The 21,835-nt window shown below is 46.2% G+C and overlaps 1 protein-coding gene across 1 annotated transcript in view; it reads left to right on the top strand.

The window, feature by feature from the left end:
• Positions 1–21,094, top strand: part of LOC146866247 (large ribosomal subunit protein eL13-like) — a 257,237-nt gene extending 236,143 nt beyond the window's left edge. Inside the window, exon 7 of the mRNA XM_085634992.1 lies at positions 18,098–21,094. The gene's annotated coding sequence lies outside the window, so the exon portion shown is untranslated. The remainder of the gene's footprint in view (positions 1–18,097) is intronic.
• The last annotated feature ends 741 nt before the right edge of the window (positions 21,095–21,835 follow it).

Genomic DNA, 21,835 nt, shown 5'->3' with positions numbered 1-21,835 from the left:
CTTCTTCAGAGTCAACTGCACATGACTGAAGGCTATGTGCATTGAACTCTGCAATCAAGGGGTTGGTTCAGAGCACAACTACAAGCCACACCTAGTATCCAAAATTTTCTGCATACAGCTGGAAGTCAGGTACAGTAGGCTTTGAGGATAAATATAGTTGGTGCAGGATATGGACTCTGCCACAGTCTGCATTCAAGGCCAATGAGCATGGCCAAAAAATCACAGTAGTATATCATTACAAAACCTAAAAGTTTTGTTGAAGGGAAGTTACAGATCACAATTCAGAAGTGAAATGATGTTTATTATAAAACTCATTGTAATTACTCTAAAAAAAACTCCAACTGAAGGAGCGTAATTGTGACCAAGAAAAGTGCCAGTTATGGTTAGCAAAACAACCTAACTCCACTCAGTTGACTGCTAAAGATCACACTCATAATATCTCAAATGGCATCAAAAGTGACATCAGTTATATCTTTGGAGCTGGTATGGGAGTGATGGTGCTCAGGATTGAAGTGCTGGGTTGGACTGAAGACCATGCCCTGCTCCCACAGCACACTGGACTTGGCTGAAGTCCATGCCTACTGTACTCTAGCAGTAGGAATGTTGAAAGCAAAGCCTGGTCAAAGGCGGGCCCCTGCGCACAAAGAAGACTGGGGACTCAGAACTGGAATGGAGGACCTGGAAAAATCTCAGGCCTTGCACCCACAGTGCACTGGGCATAGCTAAAGGCAATACCCATTGATCACATGCTCATCATACCCCGTGCTTTGTCATTTTTTTAGGTTTTATCTTATAATCATAATGTCCAGTCAGCTAAACATTTTTGTTGAATTTCAGTATTTCTTAACAGTAAACATCATTAAATTGCCTTTAACAGAGTTTTTTCAGTTAATGTAGTGTGTTTGGGCTACAAGAAATATAAAAAATAAGCAAATGATTCAGCAAAGGTAATTATGTCTGTACGTTTATTTTGACATTTGAACTTGAAATCATATTGAATTGTTTTGCTTGTCTGTGGAGGTCATTGAACTTACAATGAAGGTCTGCGAATCTACACACGTGATTGGCCCATGGAACAGCTGAGCCATGATTGCAAGTTGTGCAAGCCGTTCATGTACCCCTGTGTACAAAAATCACGGTTGCAGCACTTTGGGGCCCTTCTGCCAATATGTGAGCTCCAGGGGGTTGGGTGGTCTCTTAAGAAGGGGGAAAACACACTTATCACTTCACGAACACACACCAGATATTGGTAAATTGTGCTTGGATCATTAGAAGTGGGTCTGTGGACTTAAAAGAATCAAATAATGATCGCCATCACCATGGTATATGTCAGTGCTTCCCAAACTTTTTAGAAGCACGGCCCAATTTTCAGAACGGACAACTTTTGTGACCCACCTATCTTTAATGTACCTAAGGCATCATGTGGTTGCGCACTGTCATTTACACTGACAGCAGCACATTTTTTTTATTGAAGTGGCTACTAAATTTGCGCGGGCATACCGTTTTTTGTTAACAACAGACTTTATTGAATTTTCAGCGTACCAGACGGGCGGAGCCCAACAAAAAAAGTACAAAGGAAGTGCATAAAATAATGTCTCTGGGTACAGTGTGAACCCCCACCCCAATAGTCTGCAGAACATCAGACCTGGAAAAACATGCAACCCCCCACCCCTCTAATGCGCACCGTACATACTTAGGAAACATTGCATGTAGAAGCCAAGGAAATTCCCAGCCACGTCTCATTGACATCAATACACTAGACAGGTAAATTATTCACCACCAATCGTACAATGGGATCACGAGCTGCATACTGCGACATTGGAGGCAGATCTATACCTCTGTATGCGGCCCACCGAGACCAAATATTCCCATGCTTTTGAGGACACCCCCTCGCCTGAAATACCACAATCTTTGCAGACATGTACCTGTCCAGTGCCTTTTTCCAGTTAGTGATGCTGGGTGGGGACGCGTCCTTCCAATGCTGCGCTATGTCGCGCTTAGCTACGGTGAGGCCCAAAAATAAGAGATGTCTCTTGTACCGGTTCCCCCCAATGTCCTCCGTGCTATGTAAGAGCGCCAGTCTGGGGTCCAACGGGATATCCCACGCCAGGACACGACCTAAGCAAGACAACACACTGGACCAGAATCGCTGCAACGCCTCACAGCCCCACACCGTATGTAAAAACGACCCCTCATCTGCACTGCAGCGGAGACAGACCGGGGACTGAATTATCCCCATTCTCCAAAGCCGAAGACAAGTGTAATATAGCCTGTGGAGGTATTTAAATTGGATTCATCTATATCTGGTAGATACGGCGGTATACCGAGGGGTAGCCACGCCTCGGCCCAATCGTCATCTGTGAGGGCCGGCAGATCAGCAGCACACGCCTCCAGGGTTTTGTGGATAGTGGTCTTGGAATGCGTATTGAGCGTCTGGTAAATTTGCCGGATTTTGTGAGCCCCAGGATCCCCCATCAGTAGGCGGCCCTCCAGTGGGTGGAACTCCGGTAAAGACTCTAGCTGCCGAGTCACGGGGGTCAAGGCATGACGAAGCTGCAGATAGCGATGGAACTGCGATTTGTGAAGGTCGAAATCAGACTGCAACCTTTGAAAGGATTTAAGAGTGGTCGCCTGCATAATGTCCCCAAGCGTAGATATACCAATAAGGTTCCACCTGCGGAATACCTCAAGCGCCGAAACCGGCCGTAAATGAGTACTCTGCCAGAGTGGAGTAGCGCCAGTCAGCTTACCCCACCAGCCCGTGGACCGAACCACCCACCTCCATGTCTGGATGACTATTTGGCAAGCCGGAGGAAGCACATCCAGGGACGTGCTGCTATTTAAGAAATGGAGCAAAGGAGTACCTGCCATGGCAATCCGTTCCACGTCGTAGGTCGGGTCCATCTGGGATCCGTACCACCACTTATTAATCACCAGGAGGTGCGAGGCAGAGTAGTACGCGCGAACGTCTGCAGCCGCGATACTCCCGCAATATGTGGACTGTGTGCACGTTGAGAGCGCCACACGAACCACACCCCCCTGCCAAAGGAATCTATTCAAAAGTGCATTGAGTTGGGTAAACCACGACGGGGAGATAGGGTATGGATAATTCTGGAGCCTATAGAGTAAGCTCTGTAGGGACACCAATTTAAAATTTTCCGATCTGCCGCACAACGATAGGGGTAGTTGGGACCAAATCGTCGTTTCATCATGAACGGCCGGGAGTAGTCGAGCAATGTTGTGCGTCCAGGCAACGGTGGGACACCGCGAGATATAGACCCCAGGTACTTAAAGCCAGTTTCTGCGATAATCAACTCCGAAGCCCAGGCTTGGCTCCTCTGTTCGCAGTGAATAGGAAACAGCGTAGATTTTGACGGATTGGCAAAGAGACCGGAGGTCTCTCCAAAGATACGAAGAATTTGGAGGACAAGGGGCCCGAGGCCCACGGGTTTGACATGAAGAACAGGGCGTCATCTGCGTAAAACGCAATTCTGTCGGAATGCTCTTGTGGCCAATCCAATCCCCTAATGAGGGGGTCTTGGCGCACCCATGCGGCCAGAGGCTCTATCGCCAAGGCGAATATGAACGGAGATAGGGGGCACCCCTGGCGCATACCCCTACAGATGGGAAAGGGGGCCGAGCAGCATCCGGCCACACGAACCGAGGCGGTGAAGTCCCTGTACAGCACCTTTGCATACGCTATGAACCGGGGACCCAGGTTGACGGCCTCCAGGAGTTTAAAAAGGTAAGTCCAGCTCAGCGAGTCAAACGCCTTGTCAATATCAGCCATTAGAACAGCCGCGGGGCGACCCAGGCTGGAGGCCTCTGCGATAGCATTGTGGGCTCACCTGATATTGTGTCTGGTGGAGCGCTGTGGCATAAAGCCTGACTGATCTGGGTGTACCAGGTCTTGAATACAGGTATGAAGGCGATCGGCCAGAACTTTCCCCAGAAGCTTGGGTTCGAAATTCAACAATGAAATGGGACGGTAAGACCCTGGGTCCTCCGGAGGGGGACCGGGTTTGAGGAAAACAACAATTTCAGCGTGCCGCCAGTCAAGTGGCAAATGCGCTGTTCCAGGGCTTCGCGCAGTCCCCCAAGTAAGTGGGAACCAAGTGTCACCATGTGTGGATGCAAAAAGTCGCAGGGGAACCAGTTCAGACCCAGAGCCTGGCCTCGGTGGATATTAGTCAACACTGCCTGCAGTTCGTCCAATGTGATAGGGCTATCCAGCAAGTCACGCGCTTCATCAGACAACCGGCAAGGGGGGATGTCAAAGAGGAATTGGTCTATAAGGGGCTCAGCTATCACCTCTCGCTCCTCGTACAGAGTGGCGTAAAAGGAAGCAAAGGCTTGGACCATGGCCTCGGGGGAGGTACACACAGTGCCGTCCGGGGCCTTCAATAGAGGAATCTGGGCCGGGGTCGACCGGACCTGGCACAGCCTGTGGAGCATTTGACTGGACTTGTCGCCCCACTGATAAATTCTGTGCTGGGTCGCCAGCCATGCCTCTTTAGCACTGACGGTATGGAGCTGGTGGAGCTGCTGTTGAACATTTAAGAGATTCTGTCGAGAACTGGAATCAGAGCCCTCCAGCATTTGGGATTACAGTTGGCTCTGTCGGTCCTCCAGTTCACTCACCTGAGCCAAGCGCCGCCGTTTTTCCCTGTACGAAAACTAATGTCCGCCCCCCTAATTGTTGGTTTAAGAGCCTCCCATATGGTGATATGCGACGAAGAGGTGCCCACGTTGAACCCAAGGTAATCAGCAACAACACGATGCAGGGTTTCCTGATAGTTGGCATCCCGGAGAAGCCATGGGGATATACGCCATCTGTACAGGGTCCAGCGGGTTCCGCAGGCGCAATTTGAGTTGGACAGGCGAATGATCGGAGAGGCCTCTTGGCAGAATGGCGGTGTATGCAACTCAATGTATATAGCCGAGTGGAAGGAAAATATATAATCAAGACGTGAGAGTGTAGGGTGGACCGCTGATGCATATGAGAACCCTCATTCGGTGGGGTGAAATGCACGCCAAGAATCAGACCAACCCTCGTTTGGGGGTGGGGGGAGGGGGGTGGTTGTTGGGGTAGGGCTGCATTGCATATTATACTGATCTGCTCTCTGTAGGTGTGGTACATGCCACTTGGGTTACTAGTTGAGTGTCTCATTTGCTGATAACCATTGACAATGTGGGATGGGGTGTGCCTCATCGATGGAGGGGCGGATCTTTGTCAGTGGGATACCAGATCGTGGCTTATTCTCAGAAAAATGCACTGATGACGCATGCATACAAGATGTAACTGTTCACTATTGTTGTCTGATGCTCAATAAAGATATTTTCAAAAAAAAACAAAAAAAAGAATCAGACCAACCCAGTGTATGTGCGAGTATGTTCAGTTTAGAAACGGGGGGGGATCTATCAAGCTGTACCGCACGCCATCTGTCATGCGGCGTCATAGTGTCGGTCCAGTCTCCACCCAGTATCATCAGGCCGCCAGGAAGGTCCCCCCAGAGCTGTGTGATTTAGTCTATGAATGTTTGGCCCAGTGGAGGAGGGGCATAAACACTCCCAAGTGTTATCTGTTCGCCGGCCACCATGCCTGAAACTACGGTGAAGCGCCCACCCGGGTCTGGCCAGTGGTTTGTAATGTAGATCGGTACTCAGCGGTGGAAAAGAATCGCCGTGCCCTGCGTGCCCCTCGTGAAGCCAGAGTGATAGACGGTGGCGAACCCAAACCTAGTAAGACACGGGGCTTTATTACCGAGGAGGTGGGTCTCCTGCAGCAATAGGATATTGGCGGAACAGCAGTACCACTTCCCATTTGATCTTATTCAATAGTCCCTGTACATTCCAGGAAAGAATATTAAGTTCTCTCAGTGGAGAGTTCCCTGTATCGTGTGTCATCCCCCCACATCAACGTGTAAATCGGTTGGAGCTGAAGTGTTATAGTGTGTGACTGTTTGTTTGGTGCGCAGAACATGAATCCAACAACATAAAACCCAACAACCTCAAACCCTCCACCCTTATACTTCCAATAACAAGGAGTACCTGTCGAGGTGGAATCATGAAACGTGAAGACCCAAGCAGTTCCCCCAATGGAGCCCACCCAACCCAACATTACCCAACATAACCCAAAATGTCAAAGGGGGTGGATAGTCCAACATCTCCTAGAGCCGATGCACATGACCCCAGAGCATTAAGTTGCAACACATTCCAAACAGGACGAACGACCACAACATTAAACCTAGAACCTGGCAGGAACTGCTTCACTCAGCGGTCTCAGAGTGGCTCTGGGCTCGCCAGTTAGATCGAGATCTGTGCCACTGGTTTGATGCGTCTCCACCTCTCCGGCCGCTCCTATGGGACCCCTGCGAGGAGTTGGAGTCCAGCGGCGGTGGCCAGTGTGGTTTGAGGCATCGCCTCTCGTCAGTCCAGATGAATACCTCCTCGGAGGAGTTGAAGAAGTAATTCTTGGCGTTAAAAATCACCTTCATCCTGGTGGGGAATAGTAACGCATAGGATAAGTTCAGCTCCCGGAGCCGTTGCTTGGCCGCAACAAAGGATTGACGCTGCTGGTGCACCAGCCTGGTATAATCTGGGAAGACCATGATTGTATGAGAATCAAATGTCATTTTGTCCTTGTGGAGCCGGGCAAAGCGGAGGATGGCATCGCGGTCGGCGTAATTGAGGAGCCGGGCGATCACGGGCCCCGGGAGCTCCCCGGTGGGCAGCTTCTTAGTCAAGGCACAGTGGGCCCTCTCGATCACAAAACAGGGGGACATGTCCTCGGGCGGCTGCAGCGCTTTGAACCAGCCAGAGAGGAAGACGTCCATAGATGCGCCCTTGTAACCCTCTAGAAAGTCCACTACTCGGATGTTTTTGCACCGCGCCCTACCTTCTGCATCCTCGGCCCGCGAGGCCAGCTCCCTCGTGACCATAGTGAGTTTGTCGACTTTCTTCTGGAGGGTGGACACTGTGTCCTCCACCGTGGAGACCCTGGTTTCCATCTCCGTGATCTGGTCCACAGCTTTCTGAAAATCCTGGCGGAGGAAGGACACCTCAGATCCGACCGCCCCGATCTGTGCTTTGAGCGCAGTCTGTGATTGATTGATTGCCGCAAGCAGAGTTGCATTGTCGGGAGACAGGTCCTCGGCACCCTCCTTTCCCATGGGCACGGTGGTATATTGGTACATTGTGTTCTGTTTGAGGGCAGCTGCCCCGTGTTTGTCTCTGCCCATTATGAAGAGGAGAGGCAGGCAGACAGCTAGGGCAGGTAGGTTGAATAAAACCGAGCTCCCCTCTGCTGCGTCGTCCGCACACAAAAGACAGAGGGACTCCTCAGTGCCAGATCTACTCAGTCATGGGCAGTGACTCAGACCAAACCTGGGCAGGTCGCCAGGCCTCACAGAATCTGACCCTCCCGACAGCAAGCCGCACCAGGCCTAGCCCAGCCGCTTCTGCCACCAAGGAGGGACAGCCAAGTAGACCCCCTACAGGGACCAGACTCGCCGGACCCCCGACCCAGACCCCCGACTGCGACCAGGACCTTCAATAGCAGGCCTTGGTAAGGTTGCCCCTCACCTCAGACTGTCCTCGACTGCACTGGGGCTACAGCAAAATGCGGAAGCGAGGGGCGCCAAGGGATGTCCGAGGAACTGCAGCACGCCCTCCCGACCCCGCTTCTCAAAGGCCCTATGTGCCTCCAAGGTACTTCAGGTCCACAGGTAACAACACGGGAGAGGCATCGGTAGATCTTGCTGCCCAGGATGGACGGTCCCCAGGGGCGGCACATGTGTCTGCAGTAGCGCTCTTCCCCGTATATGGGATTAACTTCTGCCCCACTACCTCCACGCTGAGGCAGGCCGGCCCGACTCCCCCAGGACCGATGCTGCAGCTATCCGGATGACTCCCCCACTGGTTGCCCCGGGGCCTGGTTGAGCAAATGCCCCCTATGGCTGCAGTGCACACATGGCGTAGGGCGCCGAGGGCTCCCAGCCGATGATGGGTGCAGACATGGCGACAGGCAGAGGAAACAATGGCGGCCCCCGCACTCAAGGCCCTTGCCAGGGCCGATGTCTCCCTGGGCCCGCAACGCCAGCTGGGCGCCTTGCCGGCACAGAGCACCCCGAAGGGGCCGGGGACACCGCCGCAGTCCCCCGGGGCCGATCAAAGAGGGGAGAAAAAGAGGAGGCCCCAAGGACGGCCGGGACCCAGAAGTCAGACCCATCCGCAGGCTGGCGCCACCGAGATACTACTGGCACCAGAAACCGCGAACCCAGGAGATCGATGGCAATCCGCCGGCAGGGCCCCCACATCAGGATTCGTCGATCGCTGGCCTCCGCTCCACAGTGTACATAGTGTGTCTGGCGCTCGACCGCCGTCTCCGCCAGGCCACAGTCACGTCGGCTCCAGGCCTGGGCTAACGCCGCTCGCCTCTGCCAAAGGCAAGCCACCACGGGAGCACCAATGTCCACCCCGGTCACTCCGGGATTCCAGCTGTGTCTGGGGTCAGGATTAATGACGGATGGTGGTTAAAACGGGTTCAGGCTAGCGGAGCTCTACAGAAGCACGTCCGCCATGTTGGGCTCCTAAGCCCCCCATAGGCATACAGTTTTACAGATAAAACTATACTGCCCACAAATGATAATGTGTGGAAATTGGGTTCAGTGAGCATTTACCATTTGCTAGGCAGAAAGTAAAGTGCCTTGATTTGTTTTGATCCTATTAAAATCTTTGTTTCCATCACACATTAGACCATCACACATTAGAGTTAAAAAAAGTTTTATTTTTTAATTCCTAAATGTTGAATGTGTACAGTTTATTTACAGATATTTGAATTTTGTTGTGTTACAAAAAATTAAATTCCACATCCCATGCTCTCCCCAGGAATTTGTCACATATTCACTTTACTTTTGTTTCTCTGAGTGAAATATGAGAGGAGTTTTTAAACACCAATCTGCATGTTAAAAAATAAGCAGCAATTTGGCAGTATGACATTTGACTCTGTCTTTGAAGCACAGCAAATGTAACAGGAGAAATACAGAACTTAAGGGCATCTTAATTTATTGCTTGCACTTTCATGATCCCCCAAAAATTGGCCGTTGACCCATTGGTCGGTCACGACCCACAGTTTAGGAAATAATCTATGTGCCTCTAACTGTGATCCGCCAACCAAACATATTGTTATACTGCACCATCACCAACTTTTCAGTATATGTATGTAGCATGGAAAGCCAGGACACAAATATACTAAGTGGTAAAAAGAGATGGTGTGAAATGCTTGTTTGTTTACAGGCAGGGAGCAAGCATATTCACCTTAGGTCTGACCCCGCCACAAAAGGGACAGTGAAGCCCAAAACATTCTGTCTCCTGAATAGGAACCAAAGCTACCTGCCCTGACCTGGAATGCGTCTTCCAGAGGAGCTAGAAACATGGATGCAAGGGGCCATGGCCAACAATGTTGTTTTGGCCTCCAGCCAAAGAGAATCCGCATATTGGTTCCCAAAGGTTGAGTAAAATGGACCAATGAAGGTGTCCAGGAGGTAGGTCATTAACTGCCCTTGCAGTATGTTGGGAACAGTGTGTCCCCTACCTCTGTAGTGCAATACTGCACCATTCCTTGGGGTCCCAAGGAATTATCTAACGGTGCATCCCTGTTGGGCAGCATGGGATGTGTTAATGGAGATTTGGTCCCCAGGCCTCAATCTTTGGGATTTTTTGCTAATAGGAAATGAATGGTAAGGTCAATGGTAGGACAAATTAGCACTATGGCAAGAGAAGAAGGGATATTAGCAGGTAGTTGAGGGCCCATCTAGGGGCACAGGGCACAAACTGATATACATAAAAGGGAGAAAAAACTTCCAGAAGCATTTGAAGGAATGCTAAGTTTCTCAGTGTGTCTGCTTCTCTCAAACATTCTCGTGACCCATCTGGATTGAAGGGTCCAGGCTCAATGCCCTTAAGCATCAAGAAACTGGAAAACGATGTTACCATTTGCTCTAAATATCTTGATAAAATAATCCATCGTCTCACAGCATGGTTGGATACTCTTACGATTTCATGGAATACCAGTACTGCGAAACCATATCACTTGAAATGTTAAATGGAAATTTGCAAGATGAATGGCATTTACCATTTCATAGAAAAACAATTCAAAGAATGTATTTTTTTCAAACTTGGCTAGTTTTTAAAATTGTAATAGTGTTGGTTGTAGGTTTTACTTTCAGAAACTTTTTTGTTGGTGGTATTTTTCAGAACTTCAGGGGGCATTATTATTGTTTCTATCTTTTACATTGACAATCACTTTTGGATGCTTTTATTTCACTGATCCCTTACCACCCATAAACACCATCCTCCCCTGATCTCCTAACAAGCCCAAAACACCATCTATCCCTGCCCCCTTAAAGCCCCTCACCATGCCTGAACTACACCCATTCCTGCCCCCCAAACTCCATCTACCCCTTGCCCCAATTGCCCTACAGCTAACCCCACCCCTCCCTTAACTCTAAAAACCCCTTGCTCCACTGAAATTACACCCCTAAACTCCACCCATTTCTGAGCTCTAAAACCCCTTTCTACACCTAACTCCAAACATCCCAGAACCCACAAAATCCATCACCATCCCTAAACTCCAAAAATCCGAGAACCCTAAAAAACCTCACTGTCCATAAAAATCACCCATCACTGAGCGCCAAAAAATCCTTTCTACATCTAAACTCCACCCATCCACCAACCCTTAAAAACCCTCAACGCCCTTAACTCCACCCATTCCTGAATCCCAGAAACATAATACCCTTCACTCCACCTACCCCTGACCTCTAATACCCCCTCATCACACTAAACTCCACCCCTTCTTGAACCCTAAGCACCTATCACCACCCCTAAACTCTAACCATCACTGAACCTTAAAAGCCTTACCATCCCTAAACTCTGCCCAGCTGTAAACCCTAAAAACTACTCAATACTCCTAAAATCCACCCAAGTATGAACCCTAAAAAAAATCTCATCATACCCAAACTCCACCCATTTCCGATTCCTAAAGAAGCCTCACTACCTCTGAACTCTACCCATCCTGAACCCTAAAACTCATCCCTATCCCTAACCTCCAACCATTTCTGAACTCTAGACATCCCATTTTACACGTAAACCCCATCCCTGAACTCGTAAAACCACCCCTAAACTCTAAACATCCCTATCCCCTAAAAAACCCTCGCAGCCCCTAAAAACTATTCATCCATGAATTCCAAAAACTATTTCCTACATTTAAACTCCACCCATCCTTGAATCCTTAAAAACCCCCACCACCCTATACTCCACTCATTCCTTAACCTCAGAAAGCCTTCTATCCATACAATTCACCCACCCCTGACCTCTGATACACCTCACCACACTAAACTCCACCCATTCCTGAACCCTGAACACCCTTCACCATCCCTAAACTCTGCCCATCTGTGACACCTAAAACTCCTCAACACCCCTACATTCCACCCATCCCTGAACCCTAAAAACCTCTCATCACCCCTAAACTCCACTCATCTGTGAACCCTAAAACACCCTCACCAGCCCTAAACAACACCCATCCCTGAACCCAAAAACCCTTGAATACCTCTGAATTTCTCCTAAGTTTAATCTAATTTTGAATTTTTCCTTAAAATTATCTTCCCTTTCAAATTTTTCTTTAAATTTTTGGATTTATTTATATTTTAAGTTTTGTTGTCCACAATTTGGTTTCCTCAAATGTGGTTTTCAAGTTTTTATTTTTCCATTAATTCACATACATCACATTGAAGCCACACAGCAAAAAGGTGGGATGGCATTCAGAGATGAGCAGCAGCAAAACAAAAGAGTGATATATTGGTATCATCTAAATGAAGAATAGCACATAAACAACAAAAACACACAAAAGGCAATGGCTTGTTTGTCTCTCTCAATCTTCACAAACACTCGTTGTGGTTTTAAGATAAAACAACCACTGTGAAATGAACCCATCTAGGGCAATACTATAGGTCGAGAATGATAATTGTGGTTCCTGGCCTGCCATAGTTCAGTGCTTTAATGGTGCTTACCCTTTTTTAGTAACCACACACCGTGATTGCGAACATTGGGGCATATTATCAAGCACGGCGTTAAAATTATCGTCGCTTTAGCGGCAGAAAACTGACGCTAAAGCGACGATAATGGGCTTGATAATATGCCACAGAGAATTCCAATAGAAGCCCATGTTGACACCAGAACATGGGCTTCTAAGGGAATTCTCAAGGGCATATTATCAAGCCCATTATCGCCGCATTAGCGGCAGTTTTCTGCCGCTAAAGCGGCGATAATTTTAATGCCTTTTCTTGATAATATGCCCCTTTGTGAGGTACTTTTTTGCTGAGGGACTTTCATGTTAGTTGCTACTTGGGATCATTGAGACTCAGCACTGCTTTTTACAATAAGTAATGGTGATTGCAATTGATTATTTCTACTGCAACGGACTTGTTGATGCTCATTACTTCCTGAGGATTCCACTGACGTTCATTATTATTGGTGGTGCAATTGATGCTCATTTCTGGCAGTCCTTATTGCTTGGTGTTATTGATGTGCCAACAAGAAAAGCTTCCAGAGCCCGGTGTGTTGCATCTGTGAGCAAGATCTTCTAAGGGCATAAGACCTTCCTCTCCCTTCGACCAAAGCAGAGTGGTGTGTGTATTCTTGCACCATCAGCCGATTGTCCCTGTGCACCCTCTGACGCTACATTCTTATTACTTTACCCCTAATTGTGTCACACCCTATCCTGCCACTCCCATCACCTTCTCTCCCCCACATTTTGGGGCACGCTTACTAATCTTTCACGCAATGCAGGACAGCATGTAAAGTGGCTGTGCTGTGTCACGTAAAAGGGAGAGAGCAGAAATGCTCCATATTGGCAAATCTATGGAGCATTTCTGCTCTCTCTTTCCACTGGCGCACTGTGTGCTGCCTAGCTCCATGGTGCAAGGGTGCCTGCGTTACATGCAGGATTATTTTTATGCTGGAAGGGACACCTTCTTCCACAAAAACAATCTTTAGAGGCATTTTCCTCTTTCTACGTGTGTTGAACAATGCATCACATGTGGAAAGAGGAAATAACAGTATTTCTCCTCGTTATGCCTCACTGGGGAAGGCATAGCATTTTGATGCATTCCCAGGGTTACTAGCTTTAGTAAATCTGGTAATGCACAAAACTCCATGGGTGGATGCATGGGAACGCCCATGCTCTACCCATGGAACAACTCCCAAATTGAAATGTAACGTAAAACAGCATTGCGATACATTTCTTTACAAAGCCACGCAAGGTGGCACAAATCGCACCTTGCAAGGCTTTGTAAATATTACTGAAGGCATGGGTAATTTAAGGACAACTCAAAGGCTTCGTAAGTCTGAGCCTTTGTCTTATCTGACAAAATGTTTACTGTTTCATATTGTTGGAGGTTTGGATCTAAAGCTCTTAAAATTCATTAAAAAAATATTTTTTAACAAAACTTTAAATTAAGAGAGACAATAGTTTCTACAAAAAAGAGAAACTCATCAGTTAAGTAAAACATTTTTTACTGTAATCCCCAAGAACACCATGCACTTTTTTATAACCTTCTACATTATTTCACTCGGATGATACCACATTACATCCCTATGATATCACTGCTACTGACACATGGATGATGTTACACTGTATCAAGGAAAATAACGAAACAGCATACATTATCAAAACTCAAATGATACAGTTTCATGTCAAGACAATTTAATGACAGGAAATCACTTGTGAACACCATAAAAACCTACAGAACAAGTCTTCAATTTGAAAAACATGTAAAATAAAATGATAGCACAAATAATGATCCACTTAATTTCTCTGTACTTTTTGTCGTGTCCAACATAACCTCAGTCCACTGAGACTCATGACTGAATCAGATGGGCTGTTGGTTTTCTGACGAGAGTTCCCCTACTGGATCTGCTATTGGAAAACGTACTCCGATGGCCCAATGGAGTAGGGGCCGTCGTTGTAAAGCCATCAGACCACCCGCCTGAAGGATAAAAGTCCCCGCATGTGTGGGTGTTTAGTTACTTGTTTTATAAAAACAAACATCGACTTTGGGAGTCTGTCTTTGAAAAAACAATGGGTCATATTTACAATAGAAAGGCGGAGCGCGGCATCAAGCTAAAATTGCTAACATCGCACTCTGCCATTCTGAAAATGCAGGGATGCACCATATTTACAATGATATGGCACACCCCTGCGTTTCCCCTAGAGCTGGCGCTAAATTCAGCTACCTAGGGTGTCCCCTCCTGCACATAAACAATCACTAATTGTGATTTGTAACTCCTACGTGTGCTGCACTGTGCAGCACACTTAGTAGTTGTAATTGTCATTATTTTAATGATTGTTTATGTGCAGGAAGGGACACCTAGAAACATCAATAACTAGGAGAAATTAATATTTTCTCCTCATTTCGCCATGTCAAGACCATGTTATTTTTGGTCTTAATTTTGGCGCTACCCCATATTTATGCCACCCTTGTAAATAGGGGGCAGCATCAAAATTAATCGGTGTTTCAGCAGAACGCCCACCGCAACACCCATTGCCCGACCCTTTCACGCTAAGTATATTTACAAGGCAGCGTTAAGTGGCTTAACACTGCCTTGTAAATAAGGTGAAGGGTTTATCGCCACAGGAACGGCACAATAAGTGACGTTCCTGTGACAATAATCCCCTGTAAATATGCCCCCAATGAGCTTGGTGGGTTGCCTTCACAGCTGATGGCAGCCGTCCACCAAACTGTTTGTACCTTCAGAGGTACCACAGAGACAAGTTGCCCTGAAGGTACAGAGATCATCACTGGGCCTGTGGTGATCAATAAATTTGGCCAGTTATAGTAATCAGAGTGGCGGATGTAATGCACTCCGCCACACTGACAGACAGACTACACCCTTCAACCTGAAGTACATTTTAAAGTTTTCAGTGACTTTACTATGAGTCCAAATATACATTTTGAGAATATGTGATCATATACATAATCGATGTTGCATAGACGACACTCCCCAAACAATCCTAATTAATACTAATAACACTATTTGTAAATGTTTTTCAAGGGAATCAAGGGGCACATGCATCAAAGTAAATATCGGTCGCCCTTTGCGACCGGTATTTTTGCATTTGGGATGCATCAACCCAAATGCAATCTTGCAATTTAGTTAATTGCAAATTTTGCGGTTACCTAAATTACGAATGCCTTCAGGGAATCGCAAATTGGATTCCCTAAATGCAATGCATGCTGCACTTTAAAATTGCGATTTCGCGATTTGGGATCGCAAATTACCATCAATTTAAAGTTGATGGTAATTTCCGAAAACTTTGAAAAATGCACAAAAGTGCATTTTTCAAAGTGCCATGTTGCACACACACATGCCCTTGGGGCAGTGTGTGTGTAACTAGTGATCACATGCAAATTTCAGGGGTTCATCAGGGTGGCCTTTTGGCCCCCTTGCCCCCTTGCAATTGCATGCGCAATTTGCGAGTACCTATTGCAGCTAGACTATATACCAAATGGTTGGACACAGCCTGTAAAAAGCTAGTGCCAGAAAAAGTGATACATCCTAAACGAGCACTACCAACGTCACCGTGGTTCTCAGAAGAACTAAAAAGGCAAAAATTAACCTGTAAGCAACTGGAACGTAAGTGGTGAAAATATTACAAGATAAAAGACAAAGAAAGCTATAAACAAAGTCTTACTACTTACAAACAGGCCATATTAAGCGCAAAGAAGGTTTACTTTGCAAATCAAATACATAGAGCACAAAACTCATCTAAAGAACTATATAAAACGGTGGTAAAATTGACAAATCCAGCTAAACCAGAGGTGGAAGCAAGCCAAGAAATGGCTGAAGATATTGCTAAATTCTTCCAAAATAAAGTGGAAGTGATTTTTTCAGCCTTTAACCTACTGCCGCAAGCCATCCCAGAAAAAAGGGTGACTGAGGCAGAATTAGGTACAGAAGTAAGGCCCTTCTTAGAGAAATATGCCCCACTTGCTATTAGTACTACTAAGATGTTACTAAGTGCGGCCAAATCTGGTTCTCCATATGACCCATGTCCAGTGTCTGTGGCCAAGTTAATCTTGGACACGATTGCTATGACACTGACACCAATATTCAACAACATGTTTGAGTCAGGTGACTTTCCTAGCATCTGGAAGTTGGGCTCAATACTCCCTCTACTGAAAAAAAATAATCTTAACGCAAAAGATCCAAATAATTACAGGCCCATCACTCGTCTCCCGCTACCTGCAAAAATAGTTGAAAAGGAAATAAATGCTCAGTTGAGCACTTTTCTCTATAAAAATGGGGTACTTGACCCTACACAATACGGCTTCAGGGCAGGACATAGTACGGAGACTGCCTTAATAAAGTCGACGGAAGAAATTAGGAAAGCCCTGGACCAGGGAGGTGAGGCAGCCCTTATAATGTTGGACCTGTCGGCGGCCTTTGACACGGTCCACCACAATTTGTTGATGGACCGTCTGTCAGAGGCAGGGGTAAGGGGGAAGGGCATGGAAGCTATTGTAAGCATTCCTAACTAATAAGAAACAAATAGTGTCGCTGGGAGGCTTTTGCTCCAATGCCTTTTCGCTTCCTTGTGGGGTTCCACAGGGATCAGCCCTCAGTCCTACCCTTTTTAATATTTATGTGGCACCTTTGGCGCCTTTGATCAGGTCACATGGTTTTAGTTTAACATCTTATGCAGATGATACGCAAATCGTGGTGTCACTTCTACCAGGACAGGAATTAGACATGAGTAGGAAATTTCAAGAATGTATGGAGACAGTTAAAACCTGGATGTTACAGAACTGTCTGAAACTAAATGAAGCAAAGACAGAGGTACTCATTTTTGGCAATAAAGCCAATTTTTGGAACCCCGATTGGTGGCCACAAGACATGGGCAGTCTCCCTATACCCAAAAGAAAGGCAAAGAACTTGGGTATAATGATAGATGATAGACTGAATTTCGAAGATCAGATAAAGGCTACGTCCTCGTCCTCGGCCACCTACCTATCTCTTAAGATGATAAGAAAGATTAAACCGTTTCTGCCAGAAGACAGCCTGCGAATAGTTGTTTCCTCTATGGTGCTATCGCGGCTGGATTACTGCAATGGGCTCTATTTAAACATCTTAGAGCGGCACCTAAATAGACTACAGATTCTGCAAAACTCGGTAGCAAGATTGGTGACAGGCACCCCTAGAATTGTATCTGTAGCCAAAGAACTACGAAGACTACATTGGCTGCCCATTAGGAAAAGGGTACAATTCAAGTCATTGTGCTTAGTTTTTAAAGCACTGCATGGTCAGGGGCTTGAATTTTTGGTCAACCAGTTTAAATGGTATGCCCCTAAAGAGAACCTTGCGCTCTTCAGGAGCCAAAATGGTGGTTATACCTCCCATGAAGAAAGTCTCATGGGGTGGCAGAAGTTTTGTAGAAGGTGCCGCCAAGGCATGGAATGCCCTTCCCTGGAATTTGAGGAATTCTACCAGCCTGCTTACCTTTAGGAAACAGCTTAAAACATGGCTTTTTAATTTATAAGGACTATCTTTAACCATCTATCTCCTGGCCAATTTTATGCTCTTGAGTGAGTTTGCGCCATTAGCGCCAGGATACCTCCAGGTAACCGTGCGCTTTACAAGTGGGTTTAACATAACATAACATAACATATTTGGTACTCCCAAATTGCGCATGCAATTCCCATTCATACCTATGGGCCTCTTGGCCCATCAGAATGAATGGGAAGCTATTCCTTAATTGCGAATCGCAATTTGCAATTCGCAATTAATGAATATGTAGGAATCGCTACTATTTTAGCGAAACCTACATGCATAGGCAATTGTGATTCCATAATTGTGATTCCTTAATAATCGCAATTATGGAATCGCAATTGCCTACAATGTTGCATGTGCCACCAAATACCTACACAGGTGCATGTTTTTAAAGAAGATATACCCTAGTGCAATCCAAAATGTGCCTGCTCTTGCTAGGAAAACCTCTTTACAGATGTCTTCTGTTTGTTTTTGTTTTTTTCTTTTGCAGGTTACTGCTTCTGGGAGGAGTGGCTATCAAGGTTAGCGCTTTATGGCTTTTGCTGAAGCTGTCATCACCAACACCGCTGAGCTTTATAGAGTGGTCCGCATATGTTTGTACCGTGTTCAAGAGAAGATGTTCTTGGTGTACGTCAGGACACACTAATGTGCTGTTGAAGGCCAAATGTATAGGACAGAATTCACTCAGCGGCGCCAAACCATGCCTATACTCACAACTGGAACATGTACCTGCAAGAGACCTGGAAGAAAAAACATTTCGAAACAATGGTCGGAGTGAGCGGGATCGAAGGGGAACGACGTGCCCATACTTTTTAATTTAAGCAAAACAGTTCCCCTACTTTCTGTGAAAAGACAACAGCCCCAGGATGGTTAATTCCGAGAGCTGAAATGCTTCAGCTGCAGTGTAAGACAAGGAGTCTTCTGTGCTGTGAAACTGAAGGCAGGCGGACAACTAAACAAGACTTCTTGCTTACCTGAAAGAAATGTGAATTTGTGCAATGGGTCGATCTGCTAATGTAAAGGGAACTCGGATGCTGGTATTGGCTTTAACTAATGGAATCACTTGACACATCTTTATTATATTTGATTGGTTTTGGAAATGAGTTACCAGCTGAGCTCTGAAGTGTATGCTTTTTAAAGGGGTATAATGCAGGCCCCCTTGCCGCAGGGACGCAGGGGGCTGTGTTAAGCCCCTAACTATTCTCCACTACACCAACCAGAATTCAGTCCTGTGACTCTCTGGTTACAGACACAGACCTCTAATAGAGGCTTCACAAAGCACGCTAGTGCATACCCCATTGATTAACTTAACTTGCATTTATTTTACATTTACGCTGTGTGTTAATTTATATGTACACACCTGAAGATGACAGATCGAAAAAAGTTACAGAATGTTTAGTTTTTTTAGCCATGCCTTGACCCCGCCCTGACACTTACTTGCCCCGCCCCCATTGCGCACAGCATCGCAGTTCCCTTCCTTTTTTTAATGCACTTCGACCGCAGTTTAGAAAATACCCGGTAGCAGCCGCATGCAGGAATTCTGATGCTTCAACATAGTAAAGCTCTGGAAGCAGTGACATCTAAGCACCAGGGTTCATAAGGGTTAACAAGTTCTCCTCAGCTAACAAGTTCTCCTCAGCTTTAGGAGAAAGCTAAAATCCTGGCTGTTTCAATTATAGTCGAGGCACCCGTAGACGCTTCTATTGTTCTGTCAACAGGGTTAAGTCAGTGCTGGGACACTCTCAGGAGTAGCCGCGCGCTTTACAATTACCCTATAACACAACATAACAAAAGGAGCAGACATCATTACTGTGTGGTTCCCAGATGTCCCTACACTGTGTGCCTTGGTGCCATTGTTGTGCAGTGTCCCTGTACTGGATTGGGCGTACCCTTCACTAAGTGTTTTATCATTGTGACCACACATGCACAGCAGCCTTGTGGAGAGTGAAAGTCAGCGCCAAAGAACAAACAAAAGCTATCATGGAAGTCCGAATACGTCCTGCGACAGTTAGCACAATTTGCCCAAACAGCTTTCCAAATTTACTTCAGAGCTGGGTGACACGCATTATGTCCTCATAACAGGATCCTAATAATGGTGGGGTGCAGAGAGAGTCCTATCCCTAAAATATGAGAGGGGCACGTATTCTTGAGGGATGTGGGTCCATGTAGCCATCCAGGTTTTGTTGCAAAGCTGTGGAACACCCTGAATCTGACCATAAGAGCAGATCCTCACTTCCTGTACTTCAGGAAAGTTCTTTAAGACTGAACAATTTCAGCCAGTTAGGCTAGCATTGGAATTACAGAAGTCCTGGCATCGAGCAAGGAACATCAGACATGACTCAAGTTGTGCCTCAGAGATGATCGGACTCCTGCTTTGCTGCATTCATGGCGTTAAATTCAAATGGACAGTGGACATCAGGTGACGCACAGTGGTCTGTAAAACATCCACATAAATCTATTTTCTGAAATATTTTATGTAACATAAAAACAAATTAAATCCAATGCCCACTATGTGCATGGTTTGTGCTAGCCATCTCCCTAGTCCCTGTTCACCTTCAGTTTAGAGTCCATCAGGACCACAACTAGGAAGTGACATAGGTGGCAGTGCTTAATTTGAGCCAGTGGTTTCCTGTGCTCAGCACCAGCACTTATGACAGTCTGCCACATGGTTGCGCTGTTTGTCAAATTTAGAGACTAGTACAATAACATTTTGTTATTAATTCAATATTCATTAAGAATTACTAATACCTGTGGCGAAGCCATTCTTGTAGCTTTGGAGGCCTTCTAATAGTCTACATTTTCACAATTTTAAGAAAGTGTTGGTTAGTAGTTGTGTTCTTACTGTTACTAGCAGTGCTGACTGAGGCAATGGGCACTGCAAGCAGAAGTGGCCTCCTGACAAGAGCCCTGGCCCTTTTTTTTCTTTTCACAAATGAAGCACTGCTAGACAGGGTAATCATACCAGATCAAACCTCCACTGGGGCTTAACATATCAGTGAACAAACCCAGGATAGAGAGAGGGGCCGATGTGACCCGGGTGAGTGTGGCCCAGGCACCAGGGGTGTACTAGGGTGTACCCCCAACATGGAATACATCACAACTATAAAATCTGTAATTCCCAAGACTAGTGTGAAGTAACAATTTGGTGGCCTGTTAGAGCAAACAGTTGCCAGTTGATGTTGTACTTTGCTTGGATAGTGGGAAGCACAGCAGGGCATCTTAGAACCCATTAATGCAACAACACTGCAGTCCTTTGAAACTGCACCCCTCACTCACCTTGCCATTTCAGGAAGTCATTGTAACTATTTAAAAAATAGAACCGGTGCATGCGGGAGATATATATCATGTTTTATAAACATTTGCTGCTAAAATATGGAGACGCCTTTGGAAAATTGTAGAAAATGTGTAGTTTTGTAATGATGTGTGTTATGCAAATGTGATGTCAACGAGGACGCATTAATAAGTAATAAAAAAAAATGCAGATCCACCCTCTTGTATCCATTGTTCTGTGAATTTCCAAAAGGTTCCAAAACTGAGCATTATATAATGATGGATGTGTACTGGCCTTAGTGACTGCTTGGGAGGGCTGCTTGGAAGGCGATAGGGTTCAGAGCCAATGCTGTAGACTTTAGAACCAGAATCCTGTTTTCCCCAGGCAATTACATTTTATGATCTTAGGCAAATGACATTGTCCTCATGCCCCAGCTCCACCGCCAGCCAAAAAAGGTGCACAAGCCTAAAGCGGATGCAGTTTGCTGAGTGTACAACATACAGGATGCTTATTCATTTATATTGAGGTAATACAAGCTTCTGACTCTCCCATGGTATATTTGTCTATCTGTATAGCCACCAAGTGGATCCATGGCATATGCCACATACAACACCATTAGCTAATAACTATTCCTGGATTTTTAGGAAATGTCTTATTTCCCAGTATGTCCTAAAATCTCAAAGTGTGGTGGACTAAAAAAGCAGGAGTGGCTGAATGTGTCACACATGATCGGACCATTTGGCAGCTAAGCATCTTTTGTCCCCATAAGGATGCTGCAGCTCCCAATTTGTCAGAGCTTTAAGCAATAGTTTAACGTGAAATGATTATGTCTTCCAGAGCATTTTAAGGAAGTGCATTATACTGTGGTGGAGATAGTGCAACCACAGCCTAGTGCTGCGTATTTGTATACAACCTAAACCAGCTGTGTATCGGAAATAAAAAGCATGCTCCATGAAT

Source organism: Triturus cristatus, chromosome 2_1 (assembly GCF_964204655.1).
Source record: "Triturus cristatus chromosome 2_1, aTriCri1.1, whole genome shotgun sequence".
In the NCBI taxonomy this organism is placed as follows: domain Eukaryota; kingdom Metazoa; phylum Chordata; class Amphibia; order Caudata; family Salamandridae; genus Triturus; species Triturus cristatus.
Note: the sequence above shows the minus strand (reverse complement) of the source record. Positions and strands in the feature narration are given on the sequence as shown.